The 19,823-nt window shown below is 39.8% G+C and overlaps 1 protein-coding gene across 1 annotated transcript in view; it reads right to left on the bottom strand.

The window, feature by feature from the left end:
- The window catches only part of PDE5A (phosphodiesterase 5A), a 139,011-nt gene that overhangs the window by 88,297 nt on the left and 30,891 nt on the right, over positions 1-19,823 (bottom strand).

The following is a 19,823-nucleotide window of genomic DNA, read 5'->3' as shown; positions in this document are numbered from 1 at the left end:
AGAGGAAATCAAAAAGTACCTAGAAAAAAATGACAATGAAAACACGATGACGCAAAACCTATGGGATGCAGCAAAAGCAGTTCTAAGAGGGAAGTTTATAGCAATACAATCTTACCTCAAGAAACAAGAAAAATCTCAAATAAACAACCTAACCTTACACGTAAAGCAACTGGAGACAGAAAAACCAAAAAACCCCAAAGTTAGCAGAAGGAAAGAAATCATAAAGATCAGATCAGAAATAAAGGAAAAATGAATAAAGGAAATGATAGATAGCAAAGATCAATAAAACTAAAAGCTGGTTCTTTGAGAAGGTAAACAAAATAGATAAACCACTAGCCAGACTCATCAAGAAAAAAAGGGAGAAGACTCAAATCAATAGAATTATAAATGAAAAAGGAGAAGTAACAACTAACACTGCAGAAATACAAAGGATCATGAGACATTACTACAAGCAACTATATACCAATAAAATGGACAACCTGGATGAAATGGACAAATTCTTAGAAAAGTACAACTTTCTGGGACTGAACCAGGAAGAAATAGAAAATATGAACAGACAAATCACAAGCACTGAAATTGAAACTGTGATTAAAAATCTTCCAACAAACAAAAGCCCAGGACCAGATGGCTTCACAAGCAAATTCTATCAAACATTTAGAGAAGAGCTAACACCTATCCTTCTCAAACTCTTCCAAATATAATAGGGGGGAGGAACACTCCCAAACTCATTCTACGAGGCCACCATCACCCTGATACCAAAACCACACAAAGATGTCACAAAGAAAGAAAACTACAGGCCAGTATCACTGATGAACACAGATGCAAAAATCCTCAACAAAATACTAGCAAACAGAATCCAACAGCACATTAGAAGGATCATACACCATGATCAAGTGGGGTTTTTCCCAGGAATGCAAGGATTCTCCAATATATGCAATTCAATCAACGTGATACTCCATATTAACAAACTGAAGGAGAAAAACCATATGATAATCTCAATAGATGCAGAAAAACATTTCGACAAAATTCAACACCCATTTATGATAAAAATGCTCCAGAAAGTAGGCATAGAGGGAACCTACCTCAACATAATAAAGGCCATATATGACAAGCCCACAGCCAACATCGTTCTCAAGCGTGAAAAACTGAAACCATTTCCTCTAAGATCAGGAACAAGACAAGGTTGCCCACTCTCACCACTATTATTCAACATAGTTTTGGAAGTTTTACCACAGCAATTAGAGAAGAAAAAGAAATAAAAGGAATCCAAATCGGAAAAGAAGAAGTAAAGCTGTCACTGTTTGCAGATGACATGATACTATACATAGAGAATCCTAAAGATGATACCAGAAAACTACTAGAGCTACTGAATAAATTTGGTAGAGTAGCAGGACACAAAATTAATGTACAGGAATCTCTTGCATTCCTATACACTAATGATGAAAAGTCTGAAAGAGAAATTAGGGAAACACTCCCATTTACCACTGCAGCAAAAAGAATAAAATACCTAGGAGTAAACCTACCTAAGGAGACAAAAAACCTGTGTGCCTGTATGCAGAAAACTATAAGACACTGATGAAAGAAATTAAAGATGATACAAACAGATGGAGAGATGTACCATGTCCTTGGATTAGAAGAATCAACATTGTGAAAATGACTATACCACCCAAAGCAATCTACAGTTTCAGTGCAATCCCTATCAAATTACCAATGACACTTTTCACAGAAGTAGGACAAAAAATTTCACAATTTCTATGGAAACACAGAAGACCCCGAATAGCCAAAGCAATCTTGAGAAAGAAAAATGGAGCTGGAGGAATCAGGCTCCCTGATTTCAGACTATACCACTAAGCTACAGTAATCAAGACAGTATGATACTGGCACAAAACCAGGAAAATCAATCGATGGAACAGGATACAAAGCTCAGAGAGAAACCCACGCACATATGGTCACCTTTATCTTTGATAAAGGAGGCAAGAATATGCAATGGAGAAAAGACAGCCTCTTCAATAAGCGGTGCTGGGAAAACTGAACAGCTACATGTGGAAGAATGAAATTAGAACACTTCCTAACACCATACAGAAAAATAAACTCAAAATGGATTAAAGACCTAAATATAAGGCCAGACACTATAAAACTCTTAGAGGAAAACATAGGCAGGACACTCTATGACATAAATCACAGCAAGATCCTTTTTGACCCACCTCTGAGAGAAATGGGAAAAAAAGCCAAAAATAAACAAATGGGACCTAATGAAACTTCAAAGCTTTTGCACAGCAAAGGAAACCATAAACAAGACGAAAAGACAACCCTCAGAATGGGAGAAAATATTTGCAAATGAAGCAACTGACAAAGGATTAATCTCCAAAATATACAAACAGCACATGCAGCTCAATATCACAAAAACAAACAACCCAATCCAAAAATGGGCAGAAGACCTAAATAGACATTTCTCTAAAGAAGATATACAGATTGCCAACAAACACATGAAAGGATGCTCAACATCACTAATCATTAGAGAAATGCAAATCAAAACTACTCTGAGGTATCACTTTATACCGGCCATCATCAAAAAATCTACAAACAATAAATGCTGGAGAGGGTGTGGAGAAAAGAGAACACTCTTGCACTGTTGGTGGGAATGTAAATTGATACAGCCACTATGGAGAACAGTATGGAAGTTGCTTTAAAAACTAAAAATAGAACTACCATACAACCCAGCAATCTCACTATTGGGCATATACCCTGAGAAACCCATAATTCGAAAAGAGTCATGTACCACAATGTTCACTGAAGCACTATTTACAATAGCCAGGACATGGAAGCAACCTAAGTGTCCATCGACAGATGGAATGGATAAAGAAGATGTGGCACATATATACAACGGAATATTATTTTGCCATAAAAAGTAACAAAATTGAGTTATTTGTAGTGAGGTGGATGGACCTAGAGTCTGTTATACAGAGTGAAGTAAGTCAGAAAGAGAAAAACAAATACCATATGCTAACACATATATATGGAATCTAAAAAAAAAAAAGGTTCTGATGAACGTAGGGGCAGGACAGGAATAAAGACACAGACGTAGAGAATGGACTTGAGGACACGGGGAGGGGGAAGGGTAAGCAGGGACAAAGTGAGAGAGTAGCACTGACATATACACACTACAAAATGTAAAATAGATAGCTAGTGGGAAACAACTGCATAGCACAGGGAGATCAGCTCGGTGCTTTGTCACCACCTAGAGGGGTGGGATAGGGAGGGTGGGAGGGAGACGCAAGAGGGAGGGGATATGGGGATATATGTATACATATAACTGATTCACTTTGTTATACACCAGAAACTAACACTACACTGTAAAGCAATTATACTCCAGTAAAGATGTTAAAAATTTTTTTTGCCCATTTTTTTCTCTGCTCTTTGCTTGATATTAAGAGATCTGTCCACATACAAAAACTTTGTGTGTGAGTAAGAAATACATACTCTTAATAAGCCTTTACTTATGGAGTTGAAACTTATAGCCTAAAACGGCTTTGGGAGAGTGGGAAAGAAAAGCTTGAGATTGTTAGTTTTAATTTTTAATTTTAAAAGTACAGTAAGTATCCATGTCTTTGTCATCTAGAACAGTGGTAAAATGGGGCTTGTTAAAACACAGCTTGCTGGATTCCACCCCCAGAGTTTCAGAGTCAGAGATCTGGGTTGGCGCCTGAGAACTTGTTTTACTAAAAGTTCTCAGGTGATGCCAAAGGCTGCTGGTGTACGGAGAAAAAACACTTTGAGAGCCATTGATATAGAACTACTAAGCATTAATATGTGTTAATGTTTCCTCTTTTTTTTAAGTTCAATTAAGATAACAACAAACTGGACTTTTTCCTTCCCAGTCTCATTGTATTTCATGCCAAATTTTGCTCATTTGATCCCCAAATGTTTGGGTTGTTTGCAATTTTTTGCTATTACAAATAATCCACATTGAACGTCTCTGTATAGGTCTCCTTGTGCACATATGCAAGAGTTTCTTTGATGAAATCTTCAAAGGATTACAGAAATTTATATTTATCAGCAATGTATAAGGGTTCCTGCTAACCTCACATCCTAACCAACCCCTAGTATTATGAGGCTAAATTTTTAACCTCTGTCTATCTGTTGGGTATAAAAATGTATCTCATTATTGCTTTAATTTGCATTTTCCTGATTACTAGAGAGCTTTTTAATTATTATTGCTTTTTAGTTATTATTGGCTACATTGGTTTTCTTCTTCTGTGTTGCCTATGTGTACCTTTGCCAATTTTGACCTTTTTGTTGTTTTGGGTTGTCTGGCTTTCGTTAATGAGTTTGAGAATCAAGGTTTGATATTTCTTTAAATGGTAAGACTGACTTTACTTGGTTGGGACTCATTTTATCCCTCTGTATGTACAGGCACCGCTACACCTATTTCTCTCAGGAGTATGTTTATCGATCTTCCAGGATTGGAAGACAAGACAGGAACGCGTATAGAAGTGGATGATTTTAGTTTATTCTCACAGCCTGGGTGGCCAGGAAGAGGGAGCCAAGGTGAAGGGAAGCTTCTAGGAAGTTGAAAGATATAAAGAGCAATGCTCTGAAGATGACTGGCATCAGAAATACATGACTGATGGCCAGTGGCCCTAAAATAGTTAATTAATAAACCTATTCACAGCCAAAAAGAAAAAATAAAGAAAAAAAAACTTATAATGTCAAAAAGTTTGCCACTTAAAAAAAGGAAAAGGGAGGGCCTGTTACGTAACAGGCACTTTGTCTGTTAATCCATCTAACCTTTGTCACAACCCTTTCAGGTAGATATTATTATTCCCATTTTATCACAAGGGCAGCTGATGTTCAGAAAAGTTAAATAGGTAGTGCAAGAATGTACAGACCCAGATGCTCTCCAGGTCTGATCCCAAAGCTTGTGTTTTTCCTGCTACTCCCCCGCAGGGGAAAGTGAAACCAGCACTATGTATATAAAATACAGGTTCGTAAGCACTATTGTTTAAACTAGAGGAATCATGATGACCACTGGTTTCCCAGTACATCCAAGACTGTCTTCAGACCCCATACATACGCTTATCTTTTTTTTTTTTGGCGGTACGTGGGCCTCTCACTGTTGTGGCCTCTCCTGTTGCGGAGCACAGGCTCCGGAAGCGCAGGCTCAGCGGCCATGGCTCACAGGCCTAGCCGCTCTACGGCATGTGGGATCTTCCCGGACCGGGGCACGAACCCGTGTCCCCTGCATCGGCAGGCAGACTCTCAACCACTGCGCCACCAGAGAAGCCCCATACGCTTATCTTTTTAAGGCATGCTTTCATCAAAGGGAATGGAACAATTTCAAAACTATAACTTTAAGAAACAAAGACAGCGCTTCCCGGCCGCCTGCCAATGCAGGGGACACAGGTTCGAGCCCTGGTCCAGGAAGATCCCACATGTAGCGGAGCAACTAAGCCTGTGTGCCACAACTACTGAGCCTGCGCTCTAGAGCCCGCGAGCCACAATTACTGAGCCTGCGTGCCACAACTACTGAAGTCCGCACGCCTAGACCCCACACACTGCAACGAAGAGTAGCCCCCGCTCACTGCAACTAGGGAAAGCCCATGAGCAGCGATGAAGACCCAACTCAGCCAAAAATAAATAAATAAAATAAATTTAAAAAAAAAAAAGAAAGAAGGAAACAAAGACAAATCCAAAGTGGCTGCTAAAAGTTCTGCTTTCTTTGACTTCGATTATAAACCTTAAAGACACATTTTTATAGCCAAGAACTACTTACGTAACATAAAGAATCCTATGTTTCAGGGGAAAACAGGTAATAATGCAGTTTCAAAAATAAGCAGATTATTCAAGAAAAAGCAGAATTAGTCTATGATGATAAAAATCAGAACTGTGTTGCCCATGGGTTGTGGGCATTGACAGAGGTGATGAAAGTGTTCTCTGTCTTGACTGGGGTGTTATACAGATGAATAAACATTTGTCAAACTCATCAAACTGTACATGAAGATCTGCATATTTCACTGTATGTAAACTTTACCTTGTTTTTCAAAAAGTATTTGAAAGTCTTAAAAGTAAATTTGTAATTGCTGATGATATTTGAAAGTGGTGGTCCACGTGCTGAGCTCTCAGCTGTCCTGGAGCGTGCTGAGGTCCTGACCATCTGCTCTGTGCTATCAGACAGGACGGATGCTCCCCAGATGGCGCCAGGACAAATCCACCGCTGGGGGTCAGTAGCTGTCCTGCCCTGGGAATGTCGAGTGGGAGAGGTGCCAACCTGAGACTGCATTCCTTCCAGACAAGGGGAAGCTGGGAATAATTCTCAATCCTAGCGTTTATTCTTATCCCTTTGCACGTGCGTGCGCGCGCGCGCACACACACACACACACACACACACACACAATTTCCTCTTCCTTGCCAAATACCAAACTCTCTGCCACACCAGCTTTTAAGCAATGAGGTGTAAAGGTCTTAGAACCACAGGGACCTGCTGCCTTCTAATCAGATCTTTCTGTCCATTGGGATACAGAGATTCAGGCCTGAGACAGAGCAGCACATAACCATTGTGAGCAGAGTCTCCTTCTATGCCCTTTAAAAACTGCAGAGACACAAAGGGTACATAGCAGAAAGGAGCCTGCTGTCTTTCCTATGGCAGGGTACGCTCAGTGTTTACCACTTTTATTTAACTTTCCATTCCTCCATTTGTCTGGCCTTGCAACACTCCAAAGGGAGGGAACAGCCATTTTCTGAACCTCCACTAGGTGACGAGCTCTGTGGTGGACACTGTCACGTTTCTTGTCTCACTATGACCACTGTCAAACCCCCCACTGTGTGTCTGTACCTCATGTTGAAGCTTCACAGACAAGTCACCTTAAGCACAGATTAGTGAAGAAAGTTGCTCAAGGAATCACTGATCTTAAACCAGCACTCAAGACAGTTGTTTTGCTAGAGTCGGAACTCTTTCTTTCAAACTCTATCTCTCTGCCTATTCAGGAATAAGTCCAAAATAACAATTAAAAAAAATGTGTCCTCAATATATATTGTACAAATTGCACTTTGTATCAGAATAACTCTATCACTGTTATGCCCACCACTACACATGACATTGCCAAAAATGACTTCAGAGCCTTGGATCTATTTAATAACTATGATTTATTTTCAGAGTGGTGTCCTGCATTCCGCCAGATGCTGGCCTGCAAAGCACACCCTGGACAGTGTTGTTGGATTTGGACTCTGTTAACCCAGGATTGAGTTTGTTCCAGTACTGCCTGCACTTACAACAGGTCCATGCCTCTATACCCTGGCCAGGTGCTGTGCTAGTAAAGCTTCCTGATAATTACAGGGTAAAGGGGTGTGCTCATAAATGTGGGCCTAATACAAACAGAGGAGAAATAACACAGCAAAAGTGGCAAAAAGCAAGTTTCATGCATCAAAACACTGAATAGGCTGAGTCTCACATGCAAATTAAAGTTGGTATCAAAGGAATGCCATCTCAGTGGGAGTTGAACTAAATGTTCAGATCAGTGTTCTTGCCTCTACTGGACCATCTAACTGCATCCTAGCCAGTTAGATATTCACATCATAGAAGCTAGATATTCCTAACATTTAACTTAAGAGATCCAGGGGAAAAATGTGTGTTTATAATTTTTTTACACTCAACAAATCCTTCGTATAGAGAATATAACTTATAATATTTTACCTCTAAGTGCTTTTTCCTCCAAATGGAAGATGAGCCTGAAAAGATAATCACATATGAAAGCTCAGATGCAGACAGACACCAGTCTCACTAGCAAAACTCCTAGCTTGTAGGTGTTACCAGCACAAAAAGACATGCCCTCCTCCACACAGCTATGCCAGATAATATACAAGCAATTAATTTGGAATCATTGTTGGCAACTCTAGATTTTATTATTCTATTATTCCAGTCCATAATTTGCATTTTCAAAAACTAAAACAGTAAGGAGTTGGCTGGTAGCTTTTCAGGTACAATCATGAATAAAGATGAAAGAAGGTAATTATTTCACAGTGAGAAAAATGCAGCCTTAGAATAAGATGACATGGGTATCAATTCCAGCTCTGCTACTTAATAGAGATGGAATATCAGGAAGTTTCCTTAACTTGATGAAGTCCATATTTCTTCATCTAAAATGCGGAGGATAACACCAATACAGAATAGTTATTACTGATCTCTAAGGGTTGGCAGGAAGATCCTACTCCTACTACTATTTACCACATAGCCTTGATTAAATTTCTACCTGAAATCCCTTAATTTGTCAATCTACTTTGGTTTGCATGCTTCAAGATGGCAGAGAAACATTTTTGAAAAAGAAGTTCTCAGGTCAGCTACCATTATTGCATACCACAGATGCAGTTTAAATGTCACCTCCTCTGTGAAGCATTCTTGTTTCACCTTGCTCTCATGGGAGCCTACAGTCTAGGGAGGGGAAACAGAAATCAACCCGTAAGTTAATATGGTGATTAAGTGCTTAAGTGTCATGAAGAAAACAGCAGGGATAGACATAATGGTAGATAGTCAATAAGGACGGCCGAAGAAAGTCTTCCTGAGATGTCATTTGAGTAAAAACCTGAAGGAGGTGACAGACTGAGCCATGTGGAGAACTAGGCAACGGAACTTCAGACAAGGAAACAGCAAGTGCAAAGGCCCTGGGGTGCAGAGAAAACAACAACAGTGTGCTAGAGAGGATTAGCAGGGGGAGACAATAGGCGATATCAGAGGGGCTTCGGGAGCCAGGTCATGGGGGACCTTTCTTAGAGAGTGAAGTGGAAATCCACTGCAGGGTTCTGAGCAGGGGAGGGATGAGATCTAGCATGTTTTCTAAAATTTGTGTTGAGAATAGACTGAAGGGCGTTAAAGGCTTGAAGCAGGGACACTAGTTAGGGAGGCTACTATAATAATTCAGGTGCTCCATACTGATGGCTCCACACTGAAGCTCCAGTGTGGGAGAAGTACAGGTGGAGAGCAGTGATTGAAGGGAAAGTCAAGAGTGTTTCCTGATCAGCTGGATATCTCCTGGGGGAGAAAGAAAGAAGGAATTTAGCCTGAATAGCTGGGATGACAGAGAAGTTAAGTGTGGTGGGGATGAATATAGAGCAGGTTTAGTGGGAAGGAAGATTAGCAGTGATGTTTTAGACATATTAAGTTCACGATGCCCACTAGGCACATATAGGTAGTCAAGTAAGCAGTTGAATATATGAGTTTAAATTGAAGAAACAATACAGTTGCAATGTAAGTTCGGTTGGCACACAAATGGTATTTAAAACTATGAGAGTAAATAAGATCACATAAGCAGTGAGTGAAGGTCCAGGGCTGAGCCATTTAGCAGTGTTGTGATGAGTGGGCCCCAGCTAAGGAGACAGAGAGGCAGTCAGAGAGATGGAAGGAAAAAACTGGGGAGTCTGAGGTCCTGGAGAGCAAGTGAAGACAATCTGTCCTGGAGGAATGAGTGATCAACAAGGCCACATGCTGCCGCCCTGCCAGGTAAAGTGAGTACTGAGAAATGATCGTAAGCTCCTGCCCTATGGACGCCACGCGACCCTGCCAAGAGTGGTTTCCACAGAGCGGTGAGGGTGAAGGCTTGGGTGGATTATGCTCCGGAGGGTGGGAGGAAATGGAAATGGCAAACGTGGACAACTCTTTCAAAGAGTTTAGCTCTGATGGTAATCAGAGAAATGGTGATCTCTGAAAGGAGATATGCAGTCCAATGAGCGTTTGCTTTTGTTTTTAAGATGGGAGAAATAACAGCGTGTCTGTATGCTGATAAACCAGTTTGGTAGAGAGGGGAATTTTGGTGACTCTGGTCACAGAGGGGAGAGCTGCTGAGCCGTGTCTTGGAGCACATGAGATGGGATGTGATCTGGTGCACAAGTGCGAGACTGACTTTGGCTATTTCACAGATGGTTAATGTAAAAGGGAAACCAGAGGATGTAAACTCAGACGCAAGAGCAGGGGGAAAGAGAATGGGGAAGTTCTCTTGTGGAGTTATTCCCGTAACTGCTTTATTTTTCACTGGAAGAGTGAGCAAGACCACCGGATGAAAGTGGAGATGGTGATGCAACACCGAGACTTGAGGAGAGAGGAGAAAGGAACAGACAGTAAAATAACACCCCCCACAAAAGAGCTAATGGTTTTGATCCCCACAAACCAATTCTCTCCGTTGCATGTTTTATTTTAGGGAATATCACAATTCTCCCCACTAGAAAGTATTCTAGATTCTTCCTTCTACTTAACCCTCCATCAAATCAATCCCTCAACCACCTAAACAGAAGTGTAACAAATCCACTCCTAGTCTGGATTATGCAAAAGTCTCCTTACCAACTTCCCTGCTTCCAGACCCAGGGCTTTCTCCGTGTATGAACAAATATGGAAATCAAAACCTATCAAGTATCAAATTATGTGGCTCTGGTTAGAGATTAAACAAAGAAAACTCTTCACCCTTAATGCTATGGCCACACAGATCTTTAAATGACAGCAAATGTTTCTTGGCTTAAAAAAAAACAAAAAACAAAAAACCAGCACCTCCTTCGCATGGCAGCTTGAGGACGCTTCATGATCTTGCCTCAGCTTGGCTGCACAGCCTCGCCTCCAGTGCTAAGGTATTTACTAGACACGTTCCCTCCAATCTTGATCCATGAGAGAGGCAGAAAACAATGGTGCAGAGAAATAATAAGGATGCACCAGTGAGCATTTTCCATGGGCATTAAGAAGCAAAGTACCGGGCTTCCCTGGTGGCGCAGTGGTTGAGAGTCCGCCTGCCGATGCAGGGGACACGGGTTCGTGCCCCGGTCCGGGAAGATCTCACATACCGCGGAGCGGCTGGGCCCGTGAGCCATGGCCGCTGAGCCTGCGCGTCCGGAGCCTGTGCTCCGCAAAGGGAGAGGCCACAACAGTGAGAGGCCCGCATACCGCAAAAAAAAAAAAAAGAAGCAAAGTACCTAAGCTACACACAAACATTGATCTCATGAAGACCTGCATTTGCGACATAACATTTTAGAAGACTTTTAATACCTCGATGTTTGCTGCAGCTCAAACAGCAAGCATCTTCCTCTTCTTCTCCTCAGCCCTCCTCTTTCAATTCTACTTCCTCTTTTCCCTTTGATTCAAGCCAATCTGGCAGAGCACATACCCCAACTTGCCACCTTATTTAAACCTAGTCTGTGTTACCTCTGGTAGTTCATATTATTTTTAGTATATGAAAGGTTGAGAAGTACTAATTTTTAAGATTTTTTTTATTGAAGTATGGCTGATTTATAAAGTTTCAGGTGTACAGCAAAGTGACTCAGTTTATACACACACAAACACATACACACACACTATTCTTTTTCAGATTCTTTCCATTATAGGTTATTAGAAGATACTGAATATAGTTTCCTGTGCTATACAGTAGGCCCTTGTTTAAGATATTATTTTAATTAACAAGCACAGTTACTCATTTATCATATGAACAGTTTTTTAAGGAAAGAGACTAAAGCCTCAAAATGCGCATAGTATTTTTGGTGGTTTCACAACATCTCCACACATTCTTTGATACTCTTCTCTTCAAGAGGTGGAGCCTAACTGCCCTCCCCGGGTTCGGGCTGGACCTGATGCCTGGCTTCTGATGAATGGTTATCGTGAGGCGAAGGTGAACTGGTCTGGGGACTTGGTCATACAAGGCAGTGCCGCTTCCGGCTTGCTCACTCTGCCACGTGCTGAGTACACGGAGTGACTTGTGGAGAGACCCGCTTGGCCGGGAACTGAGGCCTCCTGCCAAAAGCCACGCGAGTGAGCCCTCTGAGAAGTGAACGCTCGAGCGTGAGTCAGGCGCCCCCTGCTGCCTCCTGAGTGCGGCCACAGGCAGGGAACCTGGGCCAGAAGCACCCAGCCAGCTGGGCCGCTCTGGCATTTCTGAACCACGGAAACTGAGATAATGAAGGCTGTTGTTCAGAATCACTAAGCTTAGGGTAATTTGTTATGCTGCAAAAGATCACTAATATACTTACGATCATCAAATAATCTGTAATAATCAAATGGATCTGGAATTCTAAATCCAGGTCATTTTCATTTTATCACTGCTACCAAGTGACACCAAAAAAAAAAAAGAAAATTATGATTCAAAAATTTTATAAGATAACATTTATACTTTTATTTAAATTCTGCCTAGAATATTAATTTCCACTCTATGGTAGATGAGAAACAAGTAGGAACTTTTAGATGAGGATTTAATAAGAAGGAATACAGAGTACATAGTTTATAAAGCACTTTACCTATATAATCTTGGCTCTTAGATGAATATAGATGTTTGCATATATATATATAGAGAGAGAGAGAGAGAGAGAGAGAGAGAGCGCGCAGCAATTTCACTGACAACCACCTTAACTCTTTAAGAATGCATGAAAATTATTTAATAATCAAAATCCATCCCCAGGTCTAATTATGTGGTTCTGGGTCAGATATTATACAAAGAAATCGTTTATGCTTATCTGCAACTGGTTCCAGACCTCTACTAGTCATAATTCAGGATCTATATAAAAATTCTCAAAATTAAACTTACAAATGCTCTATCAAATTAAAAATGCAATGCATTCCAACAAGTGCTGGAATGGTTATTCTAAAACTGCCAATGAAGATAAACCCCATATTGAATAAATCAGAGCATTCAGTCTGAACCAAATTTTCTGAGCATTCAAAATGAGATTTGGGTAAATATAGCCTACCATTAACTTAATCTTCAGCCTCAAGCTTTTATTCACTCTTTCTTCTTCTCCTGGATCAGTAGTGTAACCTCAGGGATTGAACCTACTAGCATTATGTTTTTCATCTGATGCTCTTGAGAAATGTTTTTTCCCTTAGGAAAGCGGTTACCGTCTTCTTTGTAAAATACACTTGTTTATTATTTAAAGGGTAATGTGGAAAAAGAAAAAGAAAAGATCTTCACCATCACCATATCAAGTCCAGAACCGACGGAAACTTTTCGGAGTATTTTAGTTTTGTTGCTAAAACAAAGCTATGAGAAAATATCACAGGGGAATAAATGCAATGGACAATTTATAAGTTTTCAAATAACATGTAACTAGCCAATTCTTTAAGACTAAAATAGATCTAGATCAGCTGACAGTCTGCAATTAAACTCTGCTTATTCTTATAGCTGTATTTTCATCCAGTCTGACTTGCAATTGTAGGATTATGTATAAAGCTGTAATGTTCTTCATCTGTTCCAAGCTTACATGACAAGTTTAAGAAAAGCCCTAGTCAGTATTGAGAGCAGAATATCATAAGCAAGCATCTACCCTGTCTCCGCCCTCTCACAGAAAGCATGTTCAAGCTTCCTCTCTTAAGCCTGTGGGATAAACACAGCAGGGATCTGCTGTATGAAACCACAGCTTTCATTCTTCCTGTGATTCCTCCAGTTCTTGAAATTCACAGACTTTCCTTTGAACTTGGGTGCTGAATATTTAACTCATTTAACATTTGTTTTGTTACCTTGTATTGATATTTGCTTTTTGGTATGTAAGATCTCCCTCTTATTGAAATTGAAAAAAAAGTTTCTAAGTATCTTCCGTGCTTCATTTTTTTAATATCCTCACTGCCTAGACCAGGACTCTACATATTGCAGTGCAGTGATTCAACAATTACTTTCAAAACAAGATAATTTGTGGGGGGGGGGGATGAGAATATTTTTAACTTAGGCGGGGGATGAGCAGATAAAATTATGTAGCTTAAAAAAATAAATAAATAAAAATTTAAAAAATGTTATGTAGCTTAAATTCTAGAAAGCATTTACTTTTATATAAGTTGGAATTACACATTTGCTTCCATTAATGCTTTACTTTATGATTTTTGGCAGGCATTAAATCTCTTTGATTCATCAAAGCATTATATTTATTTCATAAAAATCTCATAAAATTCGCTGATATTTTTTGAAGTTTTTCACTGTTCTTTTAAAAGAAGATATAAACAATTGGTTAGATAAAAATGCTCCTTTATTACACTGTAAAAAAAACTTATAATTCTTTTATTACAACTGCTATATTTGCATCAAAGAATTATATCATCAAATATGATAAAATAAAATCAAAATGATAAAAACAGAGAAGGAGGATAAGAGCTCTGATTCCAAATTAGATTTTTACTTAATAACTGGAGTTGACATTCAATCAAGAGAAAACAGGTATCAGCCTAGCCTGACATTATTGGATATAATCTCTACCTCAGATCAATACGAAATTTTCACAGAATTTGCACTATTTCACAATGTCCTGGCTTCTACCTCATTGGTGCAGCCCCTATAAATTAAAAAAAAAAAAAGCACTCATCTCCACCATGTCATAACAAGCAATACTTCAAGAGAGGGCAGTATTTCAGAAATAGGTCATCTGAGCTTAGAGAGAAAGAGTTGAGTTTCCCTGCACTTCTTTACTAAACATAAAAGAACCATCTGATTATGGAAATAACTAATGCATGTGACAAAAATAAAAAAACTGATCCAAGTGCCCAGGTCTGAAAAATCCAGTGTTAAGCCTGAAAGAAATTTAACAGCAGCTCTAAAAATTCACACACTTGCTGCACATTTTTTTCATGATGCTTCCTGTGCATATCACAGAGCACACTGGCCCAGATTAACATCAAACATGCTCCTGTAACCCTTTCATCCCTGGTAAAGATTTCTTCTTGTTTACTGGATGGACTCCTCTTAAGACATTATAGAGGATGTGACTCTGACCCCTCTTTCTCTCCCCCCCCCCTGCTCCCTGCCCTTCTTTCTCCCCGCCTCCACTCTCTCTCATTTTAAAGAGTCCTTCTGCAGGGTGGTTGCAACACTGAACTTTGAAGAGCCATGAGAATATGGCCAGGTCTCCTTGTCTCCACCTTCAAGCCCTGCTTCTACACGGAGCCACATCTCACATCAGTGCACCTCCCACCCCCAAATCAATAGTAACCTAAATGTTTACTGCAGAGGCTCAAGAAAACACTGAGGGGGAAGGAAGGAGAGTGCAGTCATCATCCACGGCAGAACTTTAAGAAACCCTCTTGCCTAGATTTAAATCTCAGCTTTGCCAGTTTTTAGTTATGTGACTTTGGCCAAGTTCCCTAAATGTCCCGTGTCTCAGTTTCATCATCTGTTAAGTGGGAATAAAATAATGACTACCTCCTATGGTTGTTATGAAGATTAAATGAATTAATATATGTCAAGTCCTTAGAATGGTTTCCACAGGATAGGCAGTTATTTCCAAAGTCCTACTCTGTCGTCCCTCAAGCCATTCTGTTATAGAGCCTGGGCTGGCTCTCTTCTCTCCCCAGACCCCTTTACTTTTTGTCTTCATTCATCTTCTCTAGCCAGTAGCTCTCTGACCTTTCCAAAATAAATTATTTCAGCTTCCTCTAGCTTCTTCAGTCCCCACTCCCCCCCCCACCCCACACACTTTGCCAGTTAACGCCATTGTCTTAGAAGGGAGTACGGAGAGGGGAAAATTGCAAAAACTTATCCTCTGTCATTTTAAAAAAAAAATCTGTCACAGAAGTTTTAGGAATATCTATGATCCTGACTCCTAAAAAAGCATTGCACTATTATGCTTATAACACTAATGAAAAGAACTCCTGAAAAATTTTAATTAGTTGAGATACTTCACTAGAGGCGGGTGAAGTGATTATACATTTTACTGAATCTTAAAAATCTTCCTGAATTTTCTGGACTATGTTGTAGTTCAGACTTTAGTGTTCAATATTCAACTGCTCCCTTCAGGCAGCTCTCCAGAGTTGGTACCTTAAGTAACTGGGGTCACTAAAAGGTACCAAGGACTGTTTTATAAACAGTCAGTAATGACATTTCTTCTTAGGTTCCTTGGTAACTAGTTGGAATCAGTGTTGGCTTACTCAATACAATTGGACTAATACAAAGAGAAGAAACCAAATTTACTTTGCCTCATTCATATTATGAGGAAAAACAATGAAAAGTACTTTTCTTTTACGCTTAAAGTTTGTTACAGGGTAACAGACCAGTTAAGTCAGGGACCGAGCTGCTTGTCATTTGATCCCAGCTGTTTGGTTATTATGTGGCTGATGACCTCTGCATACAACTTTATCATTCCTTGTTTCTCATAAGAGTTCAGTTAGTTCTATGTCTCCTTTAAAAAATAACAGCTGACATTTATTGATCACTCCCAGTGTGCCAGAAAGTATGGGAAGCCCTTTGCATGCGCGAACACATTTAACCTTTACAACAACCCTGTGAGGCAGGTCCTCTCATAACCCTCATTTTGCAGATGAGGAAACTGAGGATCAAAGGGATTAACCAGCTCCCTCCTGGTTACTCATCATGTAAGTGGTGAGGGATTCAAGCCCAGAGCAAGCAATCTTAACAATTACTCCCCAAAGCCTTACTGTGACTCTCCATTTTGATTTCAAAAGCTTCGTGGGAGAAAGAGTACTTTCTATTACGTGTACACAACAGCAAACATTGCCCTGAGTTTGTTTATATAGCTATAAATTTAAGGATAATTCTGGAAGTCGTATATGGCATCTTCTTAGGGGCCTTGGTTCTCGGTCAGCCAAAGTACTTTTTATACTTCAACAGCCATGCTGAGAGTATGCCTGTTTTTCTGACTGTTTCTCTTCATTCCTTTTTTTCTGAAGAAATAATTCTCACAGGAAATAATTTCAAACCAGGCAGGGTGAGCGTGGGAGGAGAGGGAACAAGGGGGAGAGGACAGAGAATAGGGAGGGTCAGCAAGATGTTTAAAAAGCTGTTTGGAAACCTTCCCATCAGTAAAGTTACTAAGACTCCAGTGAAGTTACGGAAGGTTGTTTATCTCATGAAATGCTTCATGTGAAAAAACTTTTGTGGAAACCAGTGAAGAGCTCAGCCTTCATATCAAGTTATCATAGGGTGAAACAGACAGTAGGAGAGGATGAAGGAGCAGGGAGGAAGATCGCCCTGAGGATGCTGAGGAGCCCAGGAGAAATCTTAAGGAGAGCTCTGGACAATCACAATCTGGGGACCTGCAGCTGAACCCACTTTAATCAGGTCTGTTAATGAGCAGACGACCCCCGACTGAGAGTGGGGTTATTCATTCATGCAATCAAATTTAATGGCTAAGATTTTTAAAAAATTGACCATACCATGCGTTGCCTCGGATGTGAAGCAACTGCAACTCTCATACATTGCTGGTAAAAAAGCAAAATATGGTACAGCCACTTTGGAAAGGAGCTTGGAAGTTTCTTATAAAATTAAATATACACCCACCATTTGACCTGGAAATTCCCCTCCTATATATTTACCAAGGAGAAACGAAAACACGTCCACAAAAAGACCTGTATGCAAACAGTGGCTTTTCTTCTAACAGACAAAAACTGGAAACAACTCAAATGTCTATCGACAGATGAATGGATTATCAAATTGTGGCAGATCCATACCAAGGAATAATCACTCAGCAATAAAAAGGAACACACTACTGACACGCAATAACATGGATGAATCTCACAAGCATTATGCTAAGTGAAAGAAGCCAGACACACAAGACTACATACTGTATGACTCCACTTATATGATTTATATGACACTCTAGAAAAGGCAAAACAACAGTGACAGAAAACAGATCAGTGATTCTTAGGGGCTGGGGGTTGAGGGAGGAGGAGGTCAACTACATGGGAAATATCTGAGGGGACAGAAATGTTCTGTATCTTGATTATAGTGGTGGTTATATAACTGTACATGCATTTGTCAAAAACTCATCAAATTATACACTTAAAATGGGTGAATTTTATGGTACGTAATTTATACCTCAATACAGTGGGGATTTTTGTTATTGTTGTTTTAGTTTAAATCATCCTCACTGGTAGTCATAAAGACAGAAACGCGTGTATCCAGAGGATGCTCTCTTACAGAAGGGCAGTCTCACCTACTTCACTCTGTTGATTTTGCTGCACATTCTCATGGGTTCCCACAATCCCCATTGTTCATGCTATTTAAAAAGAGATATTTAACCAGAGCATGATTCAAGCTGAATCTCTCACCCAGTACAAAGCTGTTTCTCAGGCCATGGTTTTAAAACATACTTACAAATTAAAAGCTGAACATCATCTTTTTAAGTGCACACAATCATAATCCTTGGTTTATAACTAGGGCAGCCAGATAAAATATAGGATGTCCAGTCAAATTTAATTTTAGATGAACAACAAATAATTTTTTAGTATAACTATGTCCCCAATATTGCATAAGACATGCTTTTTATTTGCTTTATCTAGCAGTCTGCTTAAGAGCACCACTGGTCCATGCATGGGCTTTTCAATTTTATTTATTCATTCACAATTAATTAGCTAATTAATTATTGAATCTCATATGCATGTTGTAGCTGCAGGAATTTTTAGTAACTGTGGCTGTAACTACCCTCTTAAAAAACCATGTAGCAACTCTAAGGCACTGAGGACTTATCTTAGACTACTGATAAGTGACTGATTTAGGATCCTGTTCATCAAAATATCTGTAGACCCAGTGCATCAGCATCAACTTGTTGCTTGTTAGAAAAGAATCTCACTCAGGTCTCACCTAGACCTACTGAATTCAGAATCTGCATTTTAAGATTCATATGCACATTATTGTTTTAGAAGCACTGATTTAGAAAACCGTGTTTTAGGAAAATTCCCAAGGGCATATGCAGGGTGGATTAAAGGGAAATTGACCTAAAGTACAGAAACCCCTCACAAGAATATTTTAAAAGTTCAGGCATTACTTCAAGATCTGAATTATGGTACAGGCAGCAGGAATGAAAAGAAAGAGATCAAAATGAGAAACAGTAACAGAAAAAAAAAAAAAATCAATGGGACTTGGTAAAGGACTGGGTGGAGGACGGCGAGGAAAGATGTCAGAATCTGAATATAAATCAAGTAGAACCAGCAAAGTGTTTCTTGTATCCCTGGCAGTGGTTCTCAACCTTAGCAGCACATGATAACCACCTGGGAGCTTTAAGAAATACTGATGCCTAGGTCCCAACACCAGAGATTCTGATTTAAGGTGAAACCTGGGCATTAGAATTTCAAAATGCTCCCCAGGTGATTTTAATGTGCAGCCAAGGTTAAGAACCACAAATATGGGCTCTTTCAACCTATTTGTTTTCACTTAGGAAAATGATTTTCAACCCTGGTTACACTTTAGAATTATTGGGGGATCTTTAAAAATGTATCCGTATCTAGACCCTGCCCTTAGAGATTCTAATTTAATTGGTAATATTTTAGAGTCTCACAGTTGATTGTAATGTGTAGACAGGGCTGAGGACACTCAATTGAAGCATTCAGTTTAAATGATGATTAACTATTTTTTTTCTCAAATAAATGTAAAATGAAGAGAGAATTCAGTGCTTACAGAATCCAAACCTACTAGTTAGGTGAAATATAAACCAACCTATTTTCATTTGCTTGTTACAATTTCACAATAAATTTTGCTTGGTGTTATATACAATTTCTATTTTTTCAAAACCTCATTTTGAACCCAAACAAAAAAATCAGCTGATTACCACTGCCATTGGATAACCATTTATGAAATAAGCGTTATTCAGAGGTGTAAAATATAACATGAAATAAATTGATTACAACCACAATTATACATCTTAGGATTCAGTAAGGTCCTCAGGAAAGAGGGGTAAAGAAATGACATGTCTAGGGACTTCCCTGGTGGCGCAGTGGTTAAGAATCTGCCTGCCAACGCAGGGGACATGGGTTTGAACCCTGGTCCGGGAAGATCCCACACGCCGTGGAGCAACTAAGCCCATGTGCCACAACTACTGAGCCTGCGCTCTAGAGCCCATGAGCCACAACTACTGAGCCCGTGTGCCACAACTAC

The sequence above is a fragment of the Delphinapterus leucas genome, chromosome 5 (assembly GCF_059928025.1).
Source record: "Delphinapterus leucas isolate spDelLeu-1000000601 "Yukka" chromosome 5, BTC_Dleu_Yukka2, whole genome shotgun sequence".
Taxonomy (NCBI): domain Eukaryota; kingdom Metazoa; phylum Chordata; class Mammalia; order Artiodactyla; family Monodontidae; genus Delphinapterus; species Delphinapterus leucas.
The sequence above is the reverse complement of the archived record's forward strand: the minus strand, read 5'-3'. Positions and strand labels throughout refer to the sequence as shown.